Source organism: Mus musculus, chromosome 6 (genome assembly GCF_000001635.26).
Source record: "Mus musculus strain C57BL/6J chromosome 6, GRCm38.p6 C57BL/6J".
NCBI classification, from domain to species: Eukaryota; Metazoa; Chordata; class Mammalia; order Rodentia; family Muridae; genus Mus; species Mus musculus.
In genome coordinates, this window is record NC_000072.6 from 87,590,763 (window position 1) to 87,614,687 (window position 23,925).

Consider the following 23,925-nt stretch of genomic DNA (forward strand, 5'->3'; position numbering starts at 1 on the left):
GCCCACAGCACGCTGTCTCCGCCCCGCCCCGATGTTCCCGCCCATATTCAGTGATCTCCCTCCTGCTGTCTCTCCACTTTCCTCTCCCTTCTGTTCCCATCTTTCACTCTCTATCCCTCACTCTGGGGACAGGTCCCTAAGTCGAGTGGAACTGAGGATGCTGAAGTGTCAGGATGCAGAATGTGTGGCTCCGTGTGTCGCCTGAGCACCAACTCTAAGGCGACCCTGCATGGTGTGACCAGGCTCTGCCTTTCTTGAGCCCCTGGCACCTCGAGTTCACTGGCCCATTGCCGCCCGAGTGGGCGGACTGGTCACGGGAGCTTGGCGCCTTCAAAGGACAGAGAATCCCTTCCCCTGCTGTTCTCCCTGGCTGGGAGCGCTCAGACCTCACCCCTGGGCTTATCTCTGCAGCCCTCAGCTGAGAGCATTGTCTGCTGCCTGGCCTCTGTGGTAAGCTCTTAGGGATTTCTGGAGAATGGATTCAGGAAGGAAGCCTCTATGCCATGTCTGCTCAGCAGCATGACCAGGTTTCCAAGTGTTAAATAGGAATCACCATGCAGCCAGCAATCCCATCTAAAATACACGACTGGAAAAAAAATTGAAAGCAGGAATTTAGGTATGTGTACACCGATCCCCACAGCAGCTCTAGTCACTGTCATCAAAGGGCAGAAGCAACACAATGTCAATCAACTGATACAAAGAAAACAAAGGAGTGTGTGCATATCTTCGCAGTTTACTAAGCCTTCAATGTGTGTGAACTGTAACAGGTATAACTCTCGTGTGCAGTGGCAGAGGTGTAAAATGGCGTGGCAGCTGTGGGAAATAGTACAATGCTTCCTCAAAAGAAAAAAAAAAAAAAAAAAAAAAGGCTTTCCCTACCACCCAGCATCTCCACTCCAGGTAATTCCTTAAAATCAAATAAATACAGGGTCTCAAAAAAATCAAATAAATACAGGGTCTCAAAAAAATCAAATAAATACAGGGCCTCAAAGAGATGTTTGCAAATTCTGTTACAGTGTGGGCAGCCCTGAAGCCACGTGTATTAATTATTTTCCTCATTGCTGTAACCAACACTGGACAAAACCGGCTTGTCAAAGTAAGGGTGAGGTTAAGAAAGGATGCAATCAAAACACAAGAAAATCAAGAAGAGGGAAGACCAATGAGTGGATACGTCATTCCTCCTTAGATTAGGGAACAAAATACCCATGAAAGGAGTTACATCGACAAAGTTTGGAGCTAAGACGAAAGGATGGACTATCCAGAGACTACCCCACCCGGGGATCCATCCCATAATCAGCCACCAAACCCAGACACTATTGCATATGCCAGAAAGATTTTGCTGAAGGGACCCTGTTATAGCTGTCTCGTATGAGGCTATGCCAGTGCCTGGCAAATACAGAAGTGGATGTTCACAGTCATCGATAAGATGGAACACAGGGCCCCCAATGGAGAAGCTAGAGAAAGCACCCAAGGAGCTGAAGGGGTCTGCAACCCTATAGGTGGAACAACAATATGAACTAACCAGTACTCCCAGAGCTTGTGTCTCTAGCTGCATATGTAGCAGAAGATGGCCTAGTTGGCCATCACTGGGAAGAGAGGCCCATTGGACTTGCAAACTTTATATGCCCCAGTACAGGGGAACGCCGGGGCCAAGAAGTGGGAGTGGGTGGGAAGGGGAGCAGGGCGGAGGGAGGGTATAGGGAACTTTCGAGATAGCATTTGAAATGTACATAAAGAAAATATCTAATAAAAAATAAATTAAAAAAGAAAGAAAAAATAAAACAAATAGCACTAAAAAAGAAAAAGAAAAAGAAAAAAAAAGGATGCAATCCACCATAGCAGGGACGGTGTGGCCACTGGAGTGTGGGGCGGCCAGTTGAGCTGCATCTGCAGTTAGGAAGCAGACAGAGATAAACACTAGTGCCCAGCTAGTTTCTCCTAGTCACTCCTCGGAGTCCTCAGCCTGTGGAATGGTGGTGTGTACATTCAGGACTAGTCTTCTTTCCTCAGTTAAACCTTCCTAAAAACATCCTCATTGGCATGCCCAGAGGTTTGTCTCTTAGATAATTCTAAATTCCATCAGGATAACAGCAAGAGTGAGTAACCAGCAGAAGACCACCCAACTTGATGCCCAATTATATCACTTTAAAATTTCAATACTCCATGCTTGGTTCTCAAAGGTTCATGGCTGCCAGGTGGTGGTGGCGCACACCTTTAATCCCAGCACTCGGGAGGCAGAGGCAGGCAGATTTTTGAGTTCGAGGCCAGCCTGGTCTACAGAGTGAGTTCCAGGACAGCCAGGACTACACAGAGAAACCCTGACTCGAAAAACCAAAAGGAAAAAATAAATAAAAAAAAAAAAAAGAGGAAAGGTTCGTGGCCATCTCATAAAACAAAATGTATTCACCACCCCAACTTCAGAAGTCCTCATAGTCTCTAACAGTCTCTTCTAAGACCTGGGCAATCCCTTTAGTGTGAGCTCCTGAGCTCCTGTTTTTGTTGTTTAAGTTGTATAGCTCTAATTTACAACGGCATAGGGTAAACATATCCATTCCCAAAGAGGGACAGTAAAGAATGATAAAGCAATACTGAAACTCCGGCAGAGCAAACACCAAACTTTGCATCTCCATACCTGGCGTCTGGGACTTGGTGTATCACCATGTGGCTACCAATGGGCAGAGACAGCTGGGATGGCTATTCTTGGTTGTCAACTTGGCTATATCAGGAATTAACAAAAAACCCAAGTCTCTGGACACAACTGTGAGGGGCTTTTAGCTAATTGGATCGTTTGAGCTAGGAAGACCCACCTTGAATCCAGATCACTTGAGGTGGGAAGACTCACCCCACTCCTGTTATCACACAATCTGTATTAGTCATGGTTCTCTGGAGGAATAAAACTAATAGAATGGCTCTCTTTCCATATAAATACTTTAATGTATATATCATATAAATATATATCATACACACATATACGTATATGAGGGGTGTATTGGAGTGTTTTCTAGGCTGTGGTCCAGCTCATCCAATAATGTCTGTCTATGGACAGACGACCGCTACAGGAGACAGGGAAGGAGACTTTGCTCTTGCTTCTTCACCCTTGCTCTGGGTTTCCTGGCATTGCAGCATACTTCTTTATGATTCTGGCTTATACTGAAGACTCGCTGAGACATCCAGCCTTCTGGACTGTCCTATTGCCTCAAAAAGGTGTGGCCCAGGTTTAGGGTGGGTTTTCTGACCTCAAATGGTCGTATTTAAGGAGGGTCTTCCTAGCTCAAGTGACCCAATTAGCTAAAAGCCCTGACTTAGGTTTTCAGTTAATTTTATAAGTATTCAAATTGACACCCAGTAATCCTGCTCCTCTAGCCCTTCCATCTGTAGCATGTGCAGCCTCTCCTGGCCTATCTAGTTCCACTTCATTCCAAAGCTTTCCTCAGTGATGTTTCATGGTCCCGGTACCTCAGACATCCTGGGGTCTCTATCATATCTTGAACTTTCCATTCATAGCTTCATGCAGTGGCCTCTCAGAAGATCCAATGCAGCTGCATGTTGCCCGGGCCTCAGTGGTTTCTGAGGCTTGAATGGAAGCCCCCATGACCCTGTGGTTCTTTAATTTTGCATGCCTGTAAAACCAGCCCCAAGGAGATGACATAGCCAAGTTCTGCTGTCAGTTCCAGATGTCGTGTGACCGCCTAGTATAGCTGCTACAGTGGTTTCTGTGCACATTAGCTGCCGATCCTGGGAAGGCACTTCCTGAGACGGCTGGTAGTTGTTTCCAAACTGGGAATCTTTGGTGGCCTTTTCAGTTCAGGCTCTCTTCTTTTAAATGAATTAACATCTTCCCATGTTTGAGGCCTTGAAGGGTGGGGTCTTGTCCTTGAGGCAATCCCTATTATCCAAGCATAAAGTCCAGAACTATCCTAATTCCTTTAACAATTGCAGAAACTTTAACTGCACCTCTTTGTCTGTAACTTTAATCTCTGTGCTCTCTCTCTCTGTCTCTCTGTCTCTGTCTCTGTCTCTGACTCTGTCTCTCTCTGTCTCTGTCTCTGTCTCTGTCTCTGTTTCTCTCTCTCTCTCTCTCTCTCTCTCTCTCTCTCTCTCTCTCACTCACACACACACACACACACACACACACACACACACACTATAGTTCTGAACAAATTATGTTAGGGGTAACCAGGCCTTAGCCCAAATGCTATGTTGTCTTCAAAATTCTGCTGCCAAAGAAATCAGCTCATTGTTTATGAATTTAGCCTCACGCAAGTTCCCAGGGTATGGATAAAATGTAATGTGAGTAGTCTATAGCCCCACTCCTCAGAGTCTCCTTGTTCTCCACTGTTCACATTTCTGTTAGGAAGCTGGGCTTCCAAACTCCCCCCAGAATAACCAAGTAAACCATTTACATTGCTCTAAAGCTTCTCTTGCTCACGGGTTCAAAGTCTCAAAAATTCTTCTCACAAACCATTTCAAATGGTCCACAAAGCACAGGATCCAATAGCAACACCTCCCACTTCTCAGTGCCACTTTTCAACCCAAGTGCCCGTGGCTGGAAGAATGAAGAACAAAATGTGGTATAGACAGACACACAGAGAGATGCACAATGGAATAGTATTCATCCTTAAAAAGGCAGGGAAGTCTGCCATATGCTTAGCATGGATGTGAGCTTACATCCATTAGCACACTATACTAAGTAAAATAAGCCAGACCCCAAAAGATAAACACTATAGGATTCCACCGACATGAGCTACCAAGAGTCAGACTCACAACAGGAGAAGTAAAGGGGTAGAGACAGAAACCTGGAGAAGTGGGGAGTCAGGGTACATTATGGCTGGAAATTAAATGCCTGCCCTCCCCCAAAAAAACCTGGAAAAAGCTAGGCAGCAGTCTGTGTTGCTATGGGGAAAAAGTGTGGTCTTTAAGAGGTGTGGCCTGCTTATAAGAAGGTAGGCTATTGGGGGTGTGCTTGAGGTAGATTTGAGGACCCCACCCCTCTTCCCTCTGTCTCCTAGCTGTCGTGAATGAGCAGCTCCTCTCAACCCAAGCTCCCCGCCATCATAATCCCCCCTGACCACAGGTCCAAAACCAGAGTAGTCAGCTGATAGCTGGCTGAAGCTTGTGAAATTGTGAACCATGACAAAATTTTCCTCTTTAAAGTTAATTTTCTCAGATATTTGTCACAGTGACAGAAAGCTGACTAATATGGGGTGTTATTGCTTAATGGGTGCAGATCTTTTTTTAGACAGGGTTTCTCTGTGTAGCCCTGGCTATCCTAGAACTCCCTTCTGTAGACCAGGCTGGCCTGGAACTCAGAAATCCACCTGCCTCTGCCTCCCAAGTGTTGGGATTAAAGGCATGGGCCACCACTGCTCGGTGGGTGCAGAATTTTAACTTCACAAAATGAAGTGAGATCTGAGGATGTGTGGTGGGAAACGGCACAGCAGTGAGACACGATTGATGTTTCAGGCTGGCCAGCCTAGACGACGATGGTGGTGATGTTTGATGTTACAGGCTGGCCAGCCCAAAATGATGATGATGGTGAATGTGTGCAGCCCACTGTTTCAGGTTTGGGGTTTGTTGTTGTTGTGTTTGTTTTATTTGTTGTTTTTCGAGACAAGGTTTCTCTGTGTTGCCCTGGCTGTCTTAGAACTAGCTCTATAGACAAGGCTGGCCTAGAACTCACAGTGATCCACCAGCCTCTGCCTCCCAAGTGCTGGAATTAAAGGTATGTGTTGCCACTACCTCGAACTTCAATTTGAGTTTTTTAAGACAGGATCTCTCTATGTAGCCCTGGCTGTTCTGGAACTCACTGTATAGTCCAGACTGGCCTTGAACTCACAGAGATCCACCTGTCTCTGCTTCCTGAGAGCTGGGGTCACAAGTGTGTGCCACCAGACCTGGGCTCTGTCTCTTTTTTTTTCTTTTCTTTTCTTTTCTTTTCCTTTCTTTTCTCCTCTTTTCTTTTTTCATATTTCCACATTTTAAAATGTTCATTTATTTATTTTATTGTGTGTGTGTGTGCCTGAGAATGTGTGTATGTGTGTGTGTGTTCTGTGTGCTAACAGGTGACTATAAAGGCCAGAAGATTTAATGGGTGCTTATAAACCACCTAATGTGGGTGCTGAGAGTTGAACACAGGTCTTCTGTAGGAGCAGCCAGTGCTCTTAACTGCTAAACTCTCTCCAGCCCCAAATGATTCTCTTTTTTTCTCTCTTTCTCTCTTTTTGTTTTTGTGTGTTTGTTCATTTGTTTGTTTTTGACACAGTGTCTCACTATGTAGTCTTTCCTTAATGCCTGGCCTGGAACTCCACTCGAAGATCAGGGTAGTTTCAAACTCACAGAGATTCCATCTGCCTCTGCCTGCCTAGTGCTGGCATTGAAGGTGTGTGCCACCATGTTCTGCAGTTTTCCATACTTTTTAAATAGGGAGAGGATGGGATGAATTACTGACATGTTTTCACACCGGTAAGTCTTGAAAACATGGCTGTGTGAAATACTTTGGTCACTAAGCCTCACAAACCCCGGATCCTTCCACATGTGAGAGGAACTGCAAAGTCAGACAGGAAGTCGAAGAGAGAGTGGGTGCTGCTTAATGTCAAGTGGGTTTAGCCTTTCTGTTTGATAGGATGAAAAGGTCCTGAAAATGAGTGGTGACGATGGTTACACATTGTCAATGTATTTAATGCATATTGGGCACAGTAAGACAGCAAACGGTGGACCCATTCAGACCTCATTAGCAAGCCTTGGTCTAGTACTGGCCCAGGATTGGCCTCTCCTGTCTGCTCAGCCCTCCCTCCCTCTCCTCCCTCCCCCTCCCCAGCTGATCTGTTTGCCCTTCTCTCAGCTGTCCCTGGCTCCGGGGCCTGGCCTGAGTTCCTCCTGTCTGGTAAATGTACTAAATCAGCGCCTTTTCTGCTTTCATCGGATTTGCGCTCAGCACACCCTTGTCCAGAGCTGGCTCAGAGCTCACCCTGCCTCCTGTGCCAATTACCTCTAGAGAAAGCGAGCCAGCTATGCTTGAGTGCCTCCCAAAGCCCACTCAGCAGGTTCTTTGATTCCATGAGCCTTGCTGGAGGGAGTGTGTAAGGAGATGCAGACGGACACCGGACAAGCCCTGACATAAAGAATGGTAACGCTTTTTATGACTCTCGCTCTTTTAATACCATTCCAAACAAAGTCTTCATGGGACTCTTTTGGAAGGTGGAGAAACTGTTCCTAGATTTATTTGGAAGAATAAACAGAAAATAGCAAACAAGAATTTTTTTTTAAATGGGAAGTGCAAAGGAAAGAAATCTGACTTGTAAATGTCAGAATATTGTTGATGTTTAAGCAACGTGGTGGGGGGGGAGGTAGAACGGGCCTAGGCTGCTGAGTCCGACACATACTTGTGTGTGAAGGGTAAAGTCACAGTGCAGTCAACTTTGTGGAATAACTTTATTTGTTTGTTTGTTTGTTTACTTATTTATTTGCATGAACAGTGGCGGGCAAAGGGAAGTGGCAGAGAGAGTCCTCACACGGACTCTACATCTGATTGCAGCCTTCCTGGTTCAGCCCCGAGATGGAAGGGGTCTCTCACTTCTGATCCATTTGACAGTAAGCTCATGACCCTCGTCTGTTTGCATCAAAATTGGCTCCTCAGTGGTCTTTGGGGTCCCTGAGACTTGGGCGTAACAAGGCCACTGGCCATGTTTAGTCTGCTATTTTGTCTTCCTGCTCTGGACTCTTCCAGATGTCTCTGATCCCGTTCTCCCTTATATCTACTACAACAGTGACCCTTCTCCTCAACCACACCTTGGAACAGTCATTTCCTCACTTCACGCACTGATTGAATGGGCAAACACCAGATTTCACAGGTCCACGCTGAGGATTTCAACAGATCTCCTAGGGAACACAGCGAGGCCTGTAACAAGTGATAAACATGTGAAGTGAGCCTGCGACTGTCAGACCCAGGATAGAAGGGCCAGTGGCTGGATTGCAGAGTGAAGGGATGGGGACAGGGAGCGTTTGCAGCCTTTGTGGTAGAGGCCACACTCCATTCCTGGATGGTAGCCACTGAGATGAGATCTTTGGTTGTAATACATTATCCAGCTGTGCCCTTCTGAATGTGCACATTTCTGAATATCTAGTGTGTCTCAATAAAAATGATACAGTAGTGATTGGCCTGGGAAGCAGTTGAGATACAATACTAACTGGAAAACATCAAGGTTATAAAAGCATATTGCAATTGATTCCTTTTGAAGGGAAAACACAGCCTACATCCACAGCAGGAAGTGTCTAGAGGGCAGACACTGCTGCCACTCAGGTCAAGGGAGAGAAACTACAAATGTTTTCAGCTATATACATTCTCTGATGTTTGGTGGGCTCTTGCTCTTTGTATGGTGGCTTGAATGTCATAAGCAAGTAAATTAATAAAAAGACAATGAGCAGCTAGGTGGTGGTTGCACATGCTTTGAATCCCATCACTAGGGAAGCAGAGGCAGGCAGATTCTTGTGAGTTTGAAGTCAGCCTGGTCTGCAGAGGGAGCTTCAGACAACCAGAGCTACACAGAGAGATCCCAGTCTCAAAACACACACACACACACACACACACACACACACACACACACACACACACACACGTCTTATGCTTAAAACCACTTAAGAGAGTGAGCATGGTGTGTGTATGTACATATGTGCGTGCATGTCATGAGCTCTTTAGGGGTAGCATACCAGATATTTATATTACGATTACAGTCCTGAAGAGGTAATGAAATAATTTTATGATGCAGGTCACCAACAATATGAGGCACTGTTTTTTTTTTTTAAAGATTTATTTATTTATTATATGTAAGTACACTGTAGCTGTCTTCAGACACACCAGAAGAGGGCGTCAGATTTCGTTACGGATGGTTGTGAGCCACCATGTGGTTGCTGGGATTTGAACTCCGGACCTTTGGAAGAGCAGTCGGGTACTCTTACCCACTGAGCCATCTCACCAGCCCCTTGAGGCACTGTTTTAAAGAGTCGCAGCATTAGGAAGGTTGGGAACCACTGGTTTATCAAATGTACAAGAACATGAACTAAAGTAAAGACTGGATTAGTAGCTTAATTTAAGAATCAGATAAACAGTCTAATCTGTTGGCATCTTGAACTTTCTTAGATTCTTCAATCTGTATGCTTTTTGATACATGGCATCCAGGCTGTTCAGTACATTCCACAGGGCCTTTCCCATCTCCTGGTTTTTGGTCTGCCTGCCATTTCTTTCAGCTGCTGCCAGCTGCCAAACATCCAGGGGCATCAGGCCAGAAAGATGACATCATTCAAAGGGCTTGGGAGTATCAGAACTCCTTGAGAACCAACACAAATCTAGAGAAATGCACAGAAGATGAACTCAAAGGACACTCAGGGGGGTTCTTAAAGTGTGCAATTAATCTTTTACATAGCTACCAAATCAGTTACAAAACTGGCTTCTGTGAGTGTAATTTTCAAGTTGATGAATGAGTGGTGTGTGTGTGTGCATGTGTGTGCATGTGTGCGTGTGTGTGTGTATGCGTGTGTGTGTGTGTGTGTGTGTGCATGTGTGTGCATGTGTGTGTGTGTGTGTGTGCGTGTGTGTGCATGTGTGCGTGTGTGTGTGTGTGTGTGCGTGTGTGCGTGTGTGTGCATGTGTGCGTGCGTGTGTGTGTGTGTGTGTGTGTGTGTGTGTGTGTGTGCATGTGCACACACAAGTTTTGGAGGATGGACAGAGATATAAATGAAAAAGCCCCAGAACACACATTTTAAAAGACTTCTTAATGGCTTTTTAATTCTAGGATAAGATAACACAGAAGTACTTTTATTAATTACCAAAAGCCAATGAAGTGCCATGTATTTGACCCAATAAAATGTCTTTCAATGTTAATTAACCAGTAATTAAAGCATAGTGGGAAAATGGAATGGCTAGAAATATCAACACAGAAGGACTAAGCCTGCCAACAATGCAGGTAAAAGCAGCTCTGTTCGTTATAGAATGTTTGAAAAGAACCCAAGTGCTAAAACGGGCCACACTGAAGTGTGCATGTGCCTGACTCCTGGACCTCTTCTCCAGCGTGCTTCCTATGGATGACATCATCACCTGTCCATGCTCAGGTGGGTCCAGAGCTCCTGCTCACAGAGATCCACCTGCCTCTGCCTTCCAAGTGCTGACTAAAGGTGTGCACCACCACAATGCACACCAGGCAATTAATTCATGTAAGTAACTTATGTATATGAGTTCTGTCTTCATACTTGTTAATGCACTATGTGCATATGGTGTCTAAGGAGGCCAGAAGAGAGCACTAAATCCCCTGGAACATGGCGTACATCACCACAGTATGGGTGCTGGAAACTGAACCCCAGTTCTCTGCAAGAGCAGCAAAGCAAGTACTCTGAACATTGGTCCATCCCTCCAGTCCTTGCTATGCTGACTGTGTTGGTCAGGAGGAGCCGAACTTTGACATAGAGCCCATCCTCACAAAGCCAGCCACCTTCAGATCCAGTTCCTATTCTACTTCACTTCCTCAGATCCTTTACTCCACTGGCATCCTTCAAGCTCATTTGCAGCTACCAGAGTTTGAGCAGGGGTTTGGTATTTTTCAAAGACTTGTTGGGTGTGGCAGTCTGCCCTGATAGCAAGCTTCAAGTGCTCACGGACTTTTTGTCGTTTTGTTTTTGTTTTTGTTTTTGTTTTTTTTTGATGGTATTTGATTTAATAGCACTTACAAGAGTTACCAAGAGCAAATAACTAAGCTGTGAAGCTGTGTGGATGATAGTTTGCTCAACTATGCTCCTGGAAGAGTCTCTGAGACTGCTCCAAAACAACTACTCAAATTGAGGTTTCACATACCTAAAACTGGCCACTTATTTGATGATCTGTAGCTTCTACAAGGAGAACTATCATCCTGTGCACGGTCTCACCTATTAAGTTTTTTGTTTGTTTGTTTGGTTGGTTTGTTTTGTTGTTTTTAAGGAGAGCTTTAAAATCTTGGCTCTAACTGTGGCACAAACACAAAATAAGAACAATTTTTAGACATTGGAATTCATTGTAATAAGGCTGTACTTCAGTGTCCCTCACATCACCAAAGGATTTTACCTCCATAGTAGCTAAGCTAAGAGTTGACAATTCTACTGCACCAAGGAATGAATTGTAGGCACAATTTTTGGATACAGGTTTTCTGCTATGCTCAAAGCCATTTGACTTGAGTGATTGTCATCATTCTCAGCCCGCAGGGAACAGGTTACATTCGTTTAAGAAATGGTGTGTGTATTAAGGTGGTCTATCCATGAAGTCATTCATCAACTGTTTCAGTGAACAATGGTTCTGCTTGGAGGGTGGCACAGACGTTAGGTGAGGGTAAGAGTCTGGTTCATTGGCTGTGATAATTTTGAAAAGCATTCATCTCAGAAAAAGAGTAACTTATAAGGTCCTCTTCTTCAAAATTGATACAATAATTACAAATATCAAGCAAAACATTCAGTCTCACTCTTTATTGTTCTCTTACAAGCCACCTCTCAAATTAATTGTCTATGTTTCTTTTGGCTGTATAAATAATTTTGGAATATGTAAGCTGTTCTGGAAACCACAGTATAGTGTAAAAACATGAAATAAACAATCCTACTTATAGAGAGGCTGAGATAGGGTAAGTATAATTTCAAGACCATTATGTGGTACACAGCAAGACACTGTCACGTACAAACAAGCAGAAAGTATAAATGGATTGTACAATATTGGACCTATTTGTCCAATTGCCAAATTAGAGGGACCACTAGATGACAGCCCACAAATTTCTAATTCCTCATATTTTTGAATTTCAATTGATTAGGTTATGTTGGTAATATTAATTTTCACATTAAAAGATATTAAGGAAAAGTGATTGTTACTTCCTATTATTTTTGTTGTTAGAGGTGAAATTATGTTTGTGTGGGTATGTGGAAAGATTGCATTCTTGCTTTTTGTAGGGTGTAGTTTCACTCCTTGTGTTGATGTTTTCCATCTATTATCCTTTGTAAGATACTATTATCCTTTTCCCTTTCCCAACAGGGATGAATTGTAAATACCTTCTTAGTTAGTGGTGGAACCCTGTGTCCATGTCCCCTCCTCAGTGCTGGGGTTTTGTCTATTAGAACCTGTGTGGTCCTGAGCATGCTGTCACGGTCTCTGTGTGCTCACACATGTATCAGCTCTGCTGTTCCTGGAAGATGCTCTTTCCTTGGAGTCCTTCACCACCTATTGCTCTAACAGTGTTTCTGCGCCCTCCCTCCATGTAGATCTCTGTGCCTGGAGGGGAGGACTTTGATAAAGACATTCCATCTGAAGTCTTTCACTCTCTGCACATTATCCAGTTGTGGGATGCTGTTAATTACCTTCTACTGTAAGAAGTTCTCTGATGCAGGTCAAGTGGTGCTCTAATCTGTGGGGATAGAAGTCTGTCATTAGGAGTGGTTTTGTTGGCCACTCTAGCAGTGTCAGGTATGGGGTCTATCATGGAGTGGGCTTTAAATCCAATCAAACAGTGGTTGGTTGCTTCTTTAACATTGCACCACCATTGTGCCAGTATGTCTTACAGACAATTCTCTCTTTAGGACAGTTGTCCTCATTCTTTTCCATGTTGTGGTGATCCTCCCAAGCCTTAAATTATTTTTGTTGCTACTTCATAACTGTAATTTTTCCACTGTAACAAATCATAATGTAAATAGCCATGTTTCCTGATGGCTGTAGGTGACCCCTGTGAGAAGGTCATCCAACCACTGAGAAACACTGGTTTAGGAGGTCGTAGGGTCTGTAGCTGAATGGAATTGGTGATTACTTTTCTCCTCTGGTAGCTTACAAAGCACCTTCTAGTACTGTGGATACAAGTCAATAGAAATAAAGCTTCTAGTTGGACACCACTCAGCTTCACCATGTTCAATGACTTATGGAGGTTGTGTCTTCAGTAATAGGGACTTACTATCAGGTTATAGAGCGTAATCAATACCTTTGACAATAGCCTATTTGAGGAAACTCTATGGGATCCCTCTAACCAACAACTCAACAAGATGTAACCTATTTCTAGCACTGTAAGATCTACTTGGTGGCATAAGATGTCTAATCAGAGCACTGCCAGTCTTCACCATTCTGTAGTGACTCTTTAAATTCATCTGCCTTAGCCTTCCAAGCGCTGGGACTAAAGGTATTCACAACTATGCATGGCTTAGTTACAAGATTTTTTAATGACTGTTTCTAATTCTAAATTGTTTAGTTCATCTTGATTTAACTTTGCTTGATATAACTTTGATTTATATATATATATATAAATAAATTTATCACTTTCTTTTTGGTTTTCCAGTTTGGTGAAATACAGGTTTTTAAACCATGTTCTTCCAAGCTGAGTCAGACGGATCTCTGAGTTTGAGGCTAGCTTGATCTACAGAATGAGCTCTAGGACAGCCAGGGATACATATTCAAAATATTGTTTTTTAAATAATCGTGTAAACTAGAAAAGCCCATGACAGATTAATTCAGTGCAAGAGTCTACCAGACCTTCAAGGAAGAATCGACACCAACACTCCTCAAATTATTCTGCAAAATAGGAACTGACGGAACATTTCCTAATTCTTTTTATGAAGCCACTATTACCCTGATAGCAAAACCACACAAAGACCCAACACAAAAAGAAAGCTGTAGACCAATATCCTTTATGAGCATAGGTGTAAAAATTCTCAATAAAATACTTGCAAACAAAATTTAACATCACATAACAAAGAATATCCACCCTGACTGAGTTGGTTTCATTCCAGAGATGCATATGTAAATCAAAAAATGTGGTTCACTACATAAATAGACCGAAAGACAAAAATCACATGATCATATAAGCAGAGGTATAAAATCCAACATCCCTTCATGATAAAAGCCCTGGAGAGGCTACAGATATAAGAGACATACCTCAGCCAAATATAGGCAACATACAGCAAATTTCCACTAAAATCAGGAACAAGACAAGAATGTCTGCTCCTTCCATACCTACTCAATGTGTGGGTCTTTCTTAATTGCCTGTGTTCTGGTTCCGGCTGCTTTTGGGCCTCTGGATATGCTACATTTTTTGCTTTGACAATATTTTGCTGACTGCTTTACCTCTTATCTTTTATCTCCTCATTAATGAAAAGTTGCACTTAAACTACTTATCCCTGATCCTCTCAATTTCGTAGCCCCTCTATTCTTGCTTAACACACCCTCTGCTTCATTACAAAAAAGTACATCTTTGAGACTCACAGTCACCCCAAAGCCATTAGTCTTAGTTCAGTGAATCAGTAAGTGCTCACAAATGAGATAGGAAGTGGCCTTCAGCTCATGACCTATGTGGGTAATGGTGTGACTCTGGATTATGTTCATAGTCGGCGACAGGAAATAAGCCACACATACTAATTATAAAATTCTTTGGATCTGCTTTTGATTTTCATGTGCCTGATGTGGTAAAGAAGCAGGAAACAAGCAGAAGATAGATCTGGCTCTGGCTGGCCCACTAAATATGCACATGGCCTTGAAAATGTTATTTCATCTTTCTGGGTCTCAGTTTTTCCCCCTCACACAAAGAAATACGTATGTGCCTCCATGGGCCAGGTGCTGGGTCGATCTCAGATGAGGAACATGGCCTAGCCTCTGTTGGCAGAGAAAAGGAACAAAAGTCAGGGAAGAAGAAAGGAACAAAGGAGGGGGAAACACAGAAAGGAAAGACAGGGAGGATGGGAGAAGCAAGTGAGTGCATTTTCACAAAGTTAGATAAAGCAGGTGTTTCTCAGACACTTTGAGCCACACACCGGCTGAAGGCGCTGCATGACCAGATTCCCTGGTCTCCATCGCTCTCTTGTGTAGTACACGGTCCTCGCTCTTTCTGCCCTGCCTCTGTGCTCTCCCCTTTCCTCCTGGATCATGTCAACCCCATGCCCCATAAGTCTTGGCAGTTGTTGCCCCCTGTGCTTGGCCACAGGTCCCCGTGTCTCCATACGGCCTGGCCTTCCCTTCATCCACTCTTTTGTTCAAGTGTCTCCTCAGAAAGGACATCTTGGTCCCAAACAGTTCTGGCTCCTGACTGATGCCTGCCTTTATTTCTCTTACCTTTCCCTTTCTTAGCTTTTACTTTCTCCTGAAATAATAGGTCATTCGTCATTTGCTTTCAGTGTTATGAATGTAAACTCCAAGGCAAAGATTCTGTCTTACGAGCATCTCCGTAGCTGCTAAGGCCGAGCCTGAAACAGGAGGCAGGCTGATTCTTTAGCCCTAAAGTGCATTCTACAGGACTTGGGGATTCTTAACACAAGGCAGCTTTGCTTACTGTATACCACCTCTGCTCTGCTAGTCCTTAGTGTGGGAGGCAGCCTTGAGCAGAATATGGATCTTGGTCCACACTCCTGGGCCCCTTTCTAATAGCTAAGCTTCCAAACTGCCAACACAGGCACAGGCTGTTGAATCTGCCTCAGGAAGCTGAGAATATGGGTTGTTGCATACTGAGGTCTTTGAAATTGTCTACAGAAATCAAAGAATTAGAAACAAAATTCTGCCTCATGAGGTGGGACAGCAAAACATTCTAGAATCAGAGTTCACACTCAAATGCCTGCCTGGAAGGTCACATGGAAGTAAGTATGTGAAGCTGTAAGAACAGGTGCAGATAGACTCAGGGCATCTCTCCCTTTCAGGTCTTCCAGCAAAATGTGGGCCCTTGTGCTGGCTTCCTGTCAAGCAGCCATCAGTAGCCTTCAAGATGCTTCAAGCAACTGAGGGAAGCTGGTGATTGTCCTCAGTAAGACATCTCCAAGCCCATGAAGCTAGGAGACACACCACACCACAAAAGCATTGGCTTGTGGGCAACCAACACAAGTTATTTAAAAGGGTTGCACCCAGCGTGCCATGACACACGACCTTTTGATGGTGGTGGGATCCAGGAGGTGGACCTCAGAGATGTTAGGCAAGCACTCTATGAAATGAGATACAGCTATAACACATGACTTTAATTTACATTAAATGATGATTCTAAGCTAAACGGCTCTACCATTTGTTGACGTGGACAATCAACTGAAGCACTAATTATGATGTGTTGTCTCCATCTATAAAATAAATTTTTCTTAGAACCATTTTATATTGGTAGCATCAGATGACTCTAACTCAATGTCAATTGTGCTGATTCCAACAAAGAATCAACTTTGGTTGTGGTCACTCTGTGTCGTAGTAAGGTTGATTTTAACAAAGTAGCACATTTGATATTATTGTAACAATAAAAAATAAGTAATAAGTTCAAAACTGAAGTTACTTACTTCTGTTATCAGTCAGATTTTAGAAATGTTTATACCTTTGATTATTTTTTAGCCAATATACCTTATAAATAAATTAAAGTTTTAAGTTTCTCTAAATTTTAGCTACTCTTTGAGCATAAACAATTTAAATTTTTCAGTACATGTACTCAATGACTACCAGAAAAAAATTACTTAAATTGTGTAGCTTTAAAAGAGTTGCAAGTTACTAATAGGCCTTAAACAGAAACATCCACTTACCAACTGGGGAAAGCTAGAAGAACTGAAAAAAAAAATTTAAACAACAAGTTTAACTCTGATGGTACCTCAGAATATCTCTACCGTGAAAAGAATTTTCTAAAATGTGGCAAAGTCAACACCACACAGCACACATTTCTCTTTTCACTGGCTTTAAGTGCACTGCTTGGTGATGTGAACCACTTCTGTGTTGTTTGGTAGCCTACCTCCCAACTGTCTCCTCTTAAAACTAAAACCCTATACCCATTATTAGCAGATATTCACACACACATAGCCTCTGACAACCACCTTTAAAGCTCTCCATCTCTTTGATTTTGATTTCTCCGGCTCCTTTGTAGATTCTACACTTGTCTTTTTGTGACTGGATCACTTAACCTAGCACTAGGTCCTCATTTTTCACATGATGTAGCCTGTGTCCAAGCTTCCCTTGGGTTTATGCTGATGGGGACACCACTGAATGTGTGTATCCTGTTGTCCTTCCAAACATCTGTTGATGAGCGCGTGGGTGGCCTCTACCTTTTGGCGGTTTTGATGAATGCTTCTGTGTACATGAGTCTGAGATGTTCCGTTCAGTTCTTCTGGCTGTGTACCAAAGTGGTATGTGAAGCACAGAGAAATCCTAAGTTGTTCAGCCCAGAGGCTGCACCACTGAGCCCTCCCACAGATCCACACGTTCCAGTTTCCTGCATCTTTCCTAACACATGCCAGTTTCTGTTTTGTTTTGCTTTGAATTGCTTTGTTTTTCATTCTAGCCACCCTAATAAGTGTGAAGTGGCATCATACCCCCAAAAAATGCCATCAGGATTTTGGTAGGGTTCCTGTTGAATCTGTGGGTCCTTTTGGGAAGTACTGACCTCTGTGTAATATAGCATCTTCTAGGGGCTTTTCGTGAAGTTCTCTTCTCTGTAACTTCATTCTGCATGTTTTGTAGTTTTCATTGCATACCTCACTGGTTTGTGTATAAAAATATTTTGTTATTTTGGATACTATGTTAAGTTGCTTCTGAGATTATTATTAAATCCTTCTCAAATTATTCTGTCTTGATGAAGAAAGGGTGAATTTTGTGTGATCATTTTATATGTTGCAACTTTGTGGATTTGTTTATGGGTTAAAGCAGTATTGTGTGTAAGTTCCTGTATTCGCGTGAGTGAGCATGTGTGAAAATAGAATCTTTTAGATTTTTACATGTGATTTCTTCCAGCAAATACAAATGATTCTTCCCTTTTAATTTTTTCTGCCTTTTCTGTACTTTTCTCATCTGATTCTTCTGTCTGGATGAACCCAAGTGATAAAAATAGGGGCTCCTTATCTTTGACTATGATGTTAGCTGTCTGTCTTTCATATGTACTTTATTTTGCATTCATGTGATTTCTTTCTGTTTCTCCTTTAATGATTTGTTTTCCCAAAAAAGGCAGAGTTTTGTCCAGTGTTTTTTCTGTCTGCATCTACACTGAAGATATTGAAGATAAACGTTTCCTGTGATGTTTGTCTGGCTTTGGTATCAAGAGGAGTTTACAATTAGGGCAAATGGGATTTTCTTAGTGTGGAGTCTTCATGACTGGCTCAAGCTCCTGGCAAGTTATATGTCTAGTCAAAGTCTTGGTGGACTGTGTGTTTCTAGAAATTAACCCACTCTTTACTAGGTAGCCAGTTTCTGTAGCATTTTGGAATCCTGTAAAATGGTGGCAGTGTCTGATTCCTTTTGCTTTAGTTATTTGATTCTCTGTTCCTCATGATGCAGCTAATAGTCTAATGATTTTGTCAATATTTACAAAGAACAAATTCTTGTCTTGTTGACTCCATTGTTTTTCTATTCTCGTTTTGCTTTCTTAATTATTATCTTAATTTTATTTATTTCCTATCTGAGCTGTGGGTTCATCTTTTTCTAGTCTTATACAAGGTAGACGTCCACTTTTTACTTAACATCTTCTCCTTTAATGTGTTAACATGCTGTAAATTTTTTTCCTGTTGCAAATTTTATCCCATAACCTGACCTACTGCTACATTCTCATCTTCTTAGGATAGTTTCTAATTTTCCTTGTGATGTCTTCTTTAGTCACCTGCTTGTTTGTGCTGCATAGCCTCCAACACTCATGTTAGCTTTCCAGTTTCTGGATGCCCGCAATGTCTAGTCTCATTCCAATGTGAATGTGTACTACTTCAATCGTCTTCCTTTGCTGAGATGTGTCCGTGGCCTAGCGTTTGGTCTATGTGGGAGAACATTCCATGTGCACCTGAGAATAATATGCATTTTACTCCTGCAAGGTGGATGCTTTATGTTAGCTGCAACTGATCTTTGGTGTCGCTCGTATTCCTGGCTTGTGTATTGAGCTTCTCTGAGCTTACTTACTCATTATCAGAGAGGAGACAGTCAAGATTCCTGACAGTTCTGTACATCATCTGTCTAATCCTCTCTTTGATTTCACCAACATTTATCTTATACGTTTACAAGCTCTAATGGATGCTACATATGTGTTGTTGATTATTTTACCTTCATGGTAAATTAATCTTTTAATCATTATATAATACTTTTGTTTGTCTTTTTTTAACAGTATTTAACTTAAAGTAAATTTTGTGCAGTCTAAGTATATATGCTTATAATTTTTGCAGGGTATCTTTTTCTGCCTATTCACTTTTGCTATGCTGAAAATCGATCCTGGAGCCTTTCACATGCCAGGCAAGTGTTCTGCCACTGAGCAATCTATTCATTTGAACATCCTTAAGTATTAAGGAGTCTTTATGATGAGGATCTTAGGGGTTTTTTTTCTTGTTTTTATTAGTTATTTGAAAATTTCATGCAGTATATTTTAATCATATTTACTGTCTCCTCCCCCATTGTTCCCATATCCCTTTCCCTTCCCTACCCATCCAAATTTTCGTCTTTTTAAAAAACCTATCAGTACTGTTTGAACTTCAGCCAACGAGGGGCCACATTCTTAAAGAAAACTTCTCCATCCTCCCCCTCTGCATCTATCAATGGCCAATAACTCCTTATCTAGGGTTGGGGCTCTGCACCCACCTTTCTTCTCCATGCTTGAATTTTGTCAGGCTTGCTCTTGCCTGGGTCTGTGCACACTGTCTCAATCACTATGGGTTCCTATGTACAACTGCCTGGCTTTGGCTCTTAGCCCCTCCCATCATTTCATTGCAACTGCCCTTCTTTAAAATCTACCCTGAACCCCGTTCTAACTTCCTGGTCTTTATGGGTATTTCAAATGGGACACACGTTTCTGAAGGGTCAAAGCTAGCATACACCAATGAGAGAAAACACGTGACTCGGTTCATCTGTCTGGGTTACCTCACTCGGAATGACTGTTTCCAGCCTGATTCATTTGCCTGCAAATTTCATAATTTCATTTTTTGATAATGTAAATGAACATTTTTATGTGTTTTAATTTTTAATGATTTTAGTGAGTATAAACATATTTAAATTTATTTTATTAACAATGCAATCAAAACTCTAGATAAAACTAAACAATGGAAGCTAATTTGGGATGACTATGAAGTCACAGACTGGAAGCATTCATTTATTTGACAAGTATCCAATGATATCTGACAGGCTAGGGACATAGGTTAAAAAAAAACATGTATTTAACCTTTACTATTCGGAGGGCAGGATTTGGTAAGAAGAAGCTTAAATGTATTCAAAACATCCTGTGATAGGTAGTCAACACCTAGACCCTGAATGGAATCTATAAGGCTAGACAGAGGCAAGACTCAAAAATGGCCCACATGGTTCAGAGGGAGCCATGATCAGATGCTAATGCAAGCCACATTAGCTGAAGCCTCTTTCATAAGATAGGACAAATGAACCTTCTTTCAATGTAAGTAGCTTTTAATGAAGAGCTGTGAGTGTTGGTCGCACCTGAATTCAAAGCAAAAATGAACATCATCTTCACCAGAATGAAGTCATTTCCAGGCTTTGGCAATGGACGTGAGTTCATTCAACACCTTCGCAAGGACTTACCTGGATCCTGGTGCAGTGTTCATCAACTGCCCCACTGTTTGTATAAAGTGTGCAGTGTTCATCAGCTGCTCAGGTGTTTGTATGCAGTGTGCAGTGTCCATCAACTGACCCGCTGTTTGTGTATAGTGTGCAGTGTTCATTAGCTGCTCAGGTGTTTGTATACAGTGTGCAGTGTTCATCAGCTGCTCAGATGTTTGTATTTACTACACAGTGCCCATCAACTGCCCGGCTGTTTGCATTCACCAGCCTCAAGCACATGGCACTATAAGTAAGATTGCCATACAGAGGCATATTACTTCTCTTTCAGGCTTTCATTCGAGAAGTACTTACCAGACACTTGCAGGTGGAACTCTGATCCAGACAGGACTCAGATGAAGAATCTCTTCAAGAACGAGAAGGTCCATCAGAAAGTCAAAAGGAAGAATGATCAAACAATTAGGCGAGTACAATTCCATCTCTCCAGCAGCATCAGGAAATCCATATATGCTTTCTATTAAACACTACTAGAAAACATTAAAATCTACTTCAGAGAGAATGAAAACTCGGTGTTTGATACATTTGGGCTAGATAACCAGCCTCCCATTTGAGCTGCATCTTAGTCTCTCCTTAGCATAACCTTATCAACATAAAGTCTTTTACGGTAGAATGGTAATCTAGTTTTAGCTGCTGTTTAGTGGTGCACACATAAACACGACCTCTATTTCACACACCTCAGAGATGGTTAACAAATGTCCTGCCAGTTCAGCGGTTTCCTTGACTTCCACAGTGCTCAAACTCTAGATGAGAGGTGACATTAATATGGAACTTACCACATGGCACTTGGCACTTTAAGTGGAGCAGCATATTTAAACCCAGGGAAGTCCCGAGAAAACACCACTGTGGGCTGTTCACCTTAGAAAATGCTTTAATCTGTAATAGAGAAAGACTTTCTATGCTGACTCTAAAGCAACAGCAAACTTGGCACTGGGTATCCTATACTCACAAAACACGTAAAGCAACCAGCCAACCAACCAACCAACAACGACAACAAAATGTCCCCCTAAATGCCACCTCAAGGAAAAGGGTTTCATGCCTTCTTAAGTAGGTTGGAGAAGTCAGGTGAAGTTGCTTCCACTGAATGAGGAATATTGGGGTGAGCGGGGCGGAAGTCTGGGCTGCCTGACTTTCTCCTCTGCCCCCCCCCCCATTCTTTCCTTGCCAGTTTACCTTCCCCTTCCGACTCTCCTGTTCTGAGAACAGATTTAAAACCAAACAAAAGCAATGGCTTGAAGTTCAAGTTGCACCATGCTGAGCCCATAATGTGTGGGAGCACGCATGTTAACCTTGGTTTAAAAGCATAATTATCTCTCATGTATAACAAAAGGGAAAAATTAATAAACTCTCTTTAGCAGAGAAAAGACACACTTGTAGGTTATCCTTATCAGAATGAAAGGTGAGTGGCTTTCTGTAGCCGTGCTTGCTACATTGTCATTACTTTCTCAGCAGTATATTGATTAGTCACCTCCAGTAGTCTAAAATTCTTTGGTGCTAGGTAATGAGACTAATAAACGATCTCTATCATCCCTCTGGAAGCTCCCACAGGCATCGAGTATTCTAATCTGTATTGCCTGTATAGAGACACCAAAAGCCCTTCAGGTGTCAGGAGCTAAGCCAAAACCCTGGCCAGCATTTCACAGTGCCTACTGCTTACAGAGGAACATCTATGACAGTAACGTGCCTGTAAGCCAGGCCTTCGAGAGTGAGGCACTTTCTCTATGGTAATGATCTGATGCTAGATAATGCAGGACTGGCTACAACTTCCAAGGGACAAACAATCTGGGATTTAGAAGACACTAAGCAAAGAGGATACAGCATGCATTGCAAAGCCATGCACTGGAAACGAGAAAATATCAGCAAATTCTCTTCGGCAGGCAGTTGTAAGCTCCTGAAGAGAACACTAGTTAGCACAGAGTGATTATCTTGATCCATAGAAACTTTCTTATTTCCTTTTCCCTAACATCTAAATAACACTCTGTTGTGTAAATATTGCACAAATCCGTTATCCATTGTCCAAGGCTCGATGGGCATCTGGGCTGTTTCCATTCTAGGTACTGTAAATAGAGAAGAACACTTCTCCATTGCTAATCGGAGTGTAAACTAGTTAAGTCGCTGGGAATCAAAGTGGAGGCTTCTCAAAAATCTGCAAATAGATCTTCCACATGATCCCACTCTAGTCCCCTTGGGCACACTCCCGAGGGACTCTCCACACCACTCTAGAGATATCTGCGCATCCACACTGATAGGGGACCTTAATCTTACTTATATTTGTGTAACTATAGACTGGGGAAATTACCATTTTGTTTTATTTTGTTTTGTTTTGTTTTGTTTTGTTTTGTTTGTGTCTTGAAACTTTTTGTTCCCCCAAGAAGAAACTTTAATGTGACTCCTATTTATAATCATGTCCAGTGCTGAAATGGGATGATATTGAATAGATCTATGATTTTTAGTGCATCTACAGTCCTTTGCTGAGCATATATTTGATGAGTCTATTGTATAAAAATAGATGGTAGAAAGACAGCCTGAGTGGAGGCACAAGATAGCGGCCTATAAATATAAATATAAATATAAAAATGTTTGAGTTGGCATAGCCTCCTATCAATGCAAAACTAAATACATTTGGGACAGCTCTATTTAGCAAAGTTTGTTCTAAGGTCACTGGATACTCCTGCATCTATAGTAGGCTCTTTATCCACTGGCAACTTTGTGTTTTTCAAAGAAAAGTAAAATGATTTCGAGGTGATTTCCCATACATGGCAACTATGAAGATATAAAAATAAGGCCATATATTTTTTAAATGTATTCTTCAGTAAAATACTCATTGAATACAAAACAGATAAGGCTAAGAAACTGACTAATGTACAAGAATCTGTACAAAGAATAAAATGACTAATGTCATCTTACGTCAGAAGATGCAATTTCCATAAATTGTACGTACATATATAGTTAAGTTTTCGTTTTTATTTTTGAAAAAGTTTGAATACAACAGTTTTACAAGTCTGTTAATAAAATATAATTCATTTTGTCAGTTATTAAATATGTATTTTCAAAAGCGTCCGCGCGGCTAGGCCGACTGCACAGGAGTCATGTGCGCACCTGCGCTCCGGAACACACGTTTCTGCAACTCCTGGTTACTTTTCTTGGATTCTGTTCACAGAGGAGGGTTGCCACCCACAGACTTAACTCACCACTCCCAGGAGAGAACGGAGGAGATGTCAAAGTAGATGACAACCGGGTACAGGAAATGCCCGGGCAGGTTCTGGAATACCCAAGCCAACCTCGATGTGCAGGGGAAACTTTTCTCCCAAGCAATTTCTTAATAAAGGAATTTAGAAAATATGCTGGAGCGGAGCCGTGGTGGCGCACGCCTTCAATCCCAACACTCGGGAGGCAGGCACAGGCGGAGATCT

The 23,925-nt window shown here is 42.3% G+C and overlaps 1 long non-coding RNA gene across 2 annotated transcripts; it reads left to right on the forward strand.

The window, feature by feature from the left end:
- Nucleotides 1-6,794: 6,794 nt before the first annotated feature.
- Gm34312 lies at nucleotides 6,795-8,149 on the forward strand. Of its 2 annotated transcripts, XR_377812.2 has the most exons (3): nucleotides 6,795-7,126; nucleotides 7,476-7,590; nucleotides 7,767-8,149. It is a non-coding gene; the product is annotated as a predicted gene, 34312 (long non-coding RNA). The 2 variants fall into 2 exon arrangements; XR_869225.1 differs by having other exon boundaries at nucleotides 7,476-8,149.
- The last annotated feature ends 15,776 nt before the right edge of the window (nucleotides 8,150-23,925 follow it).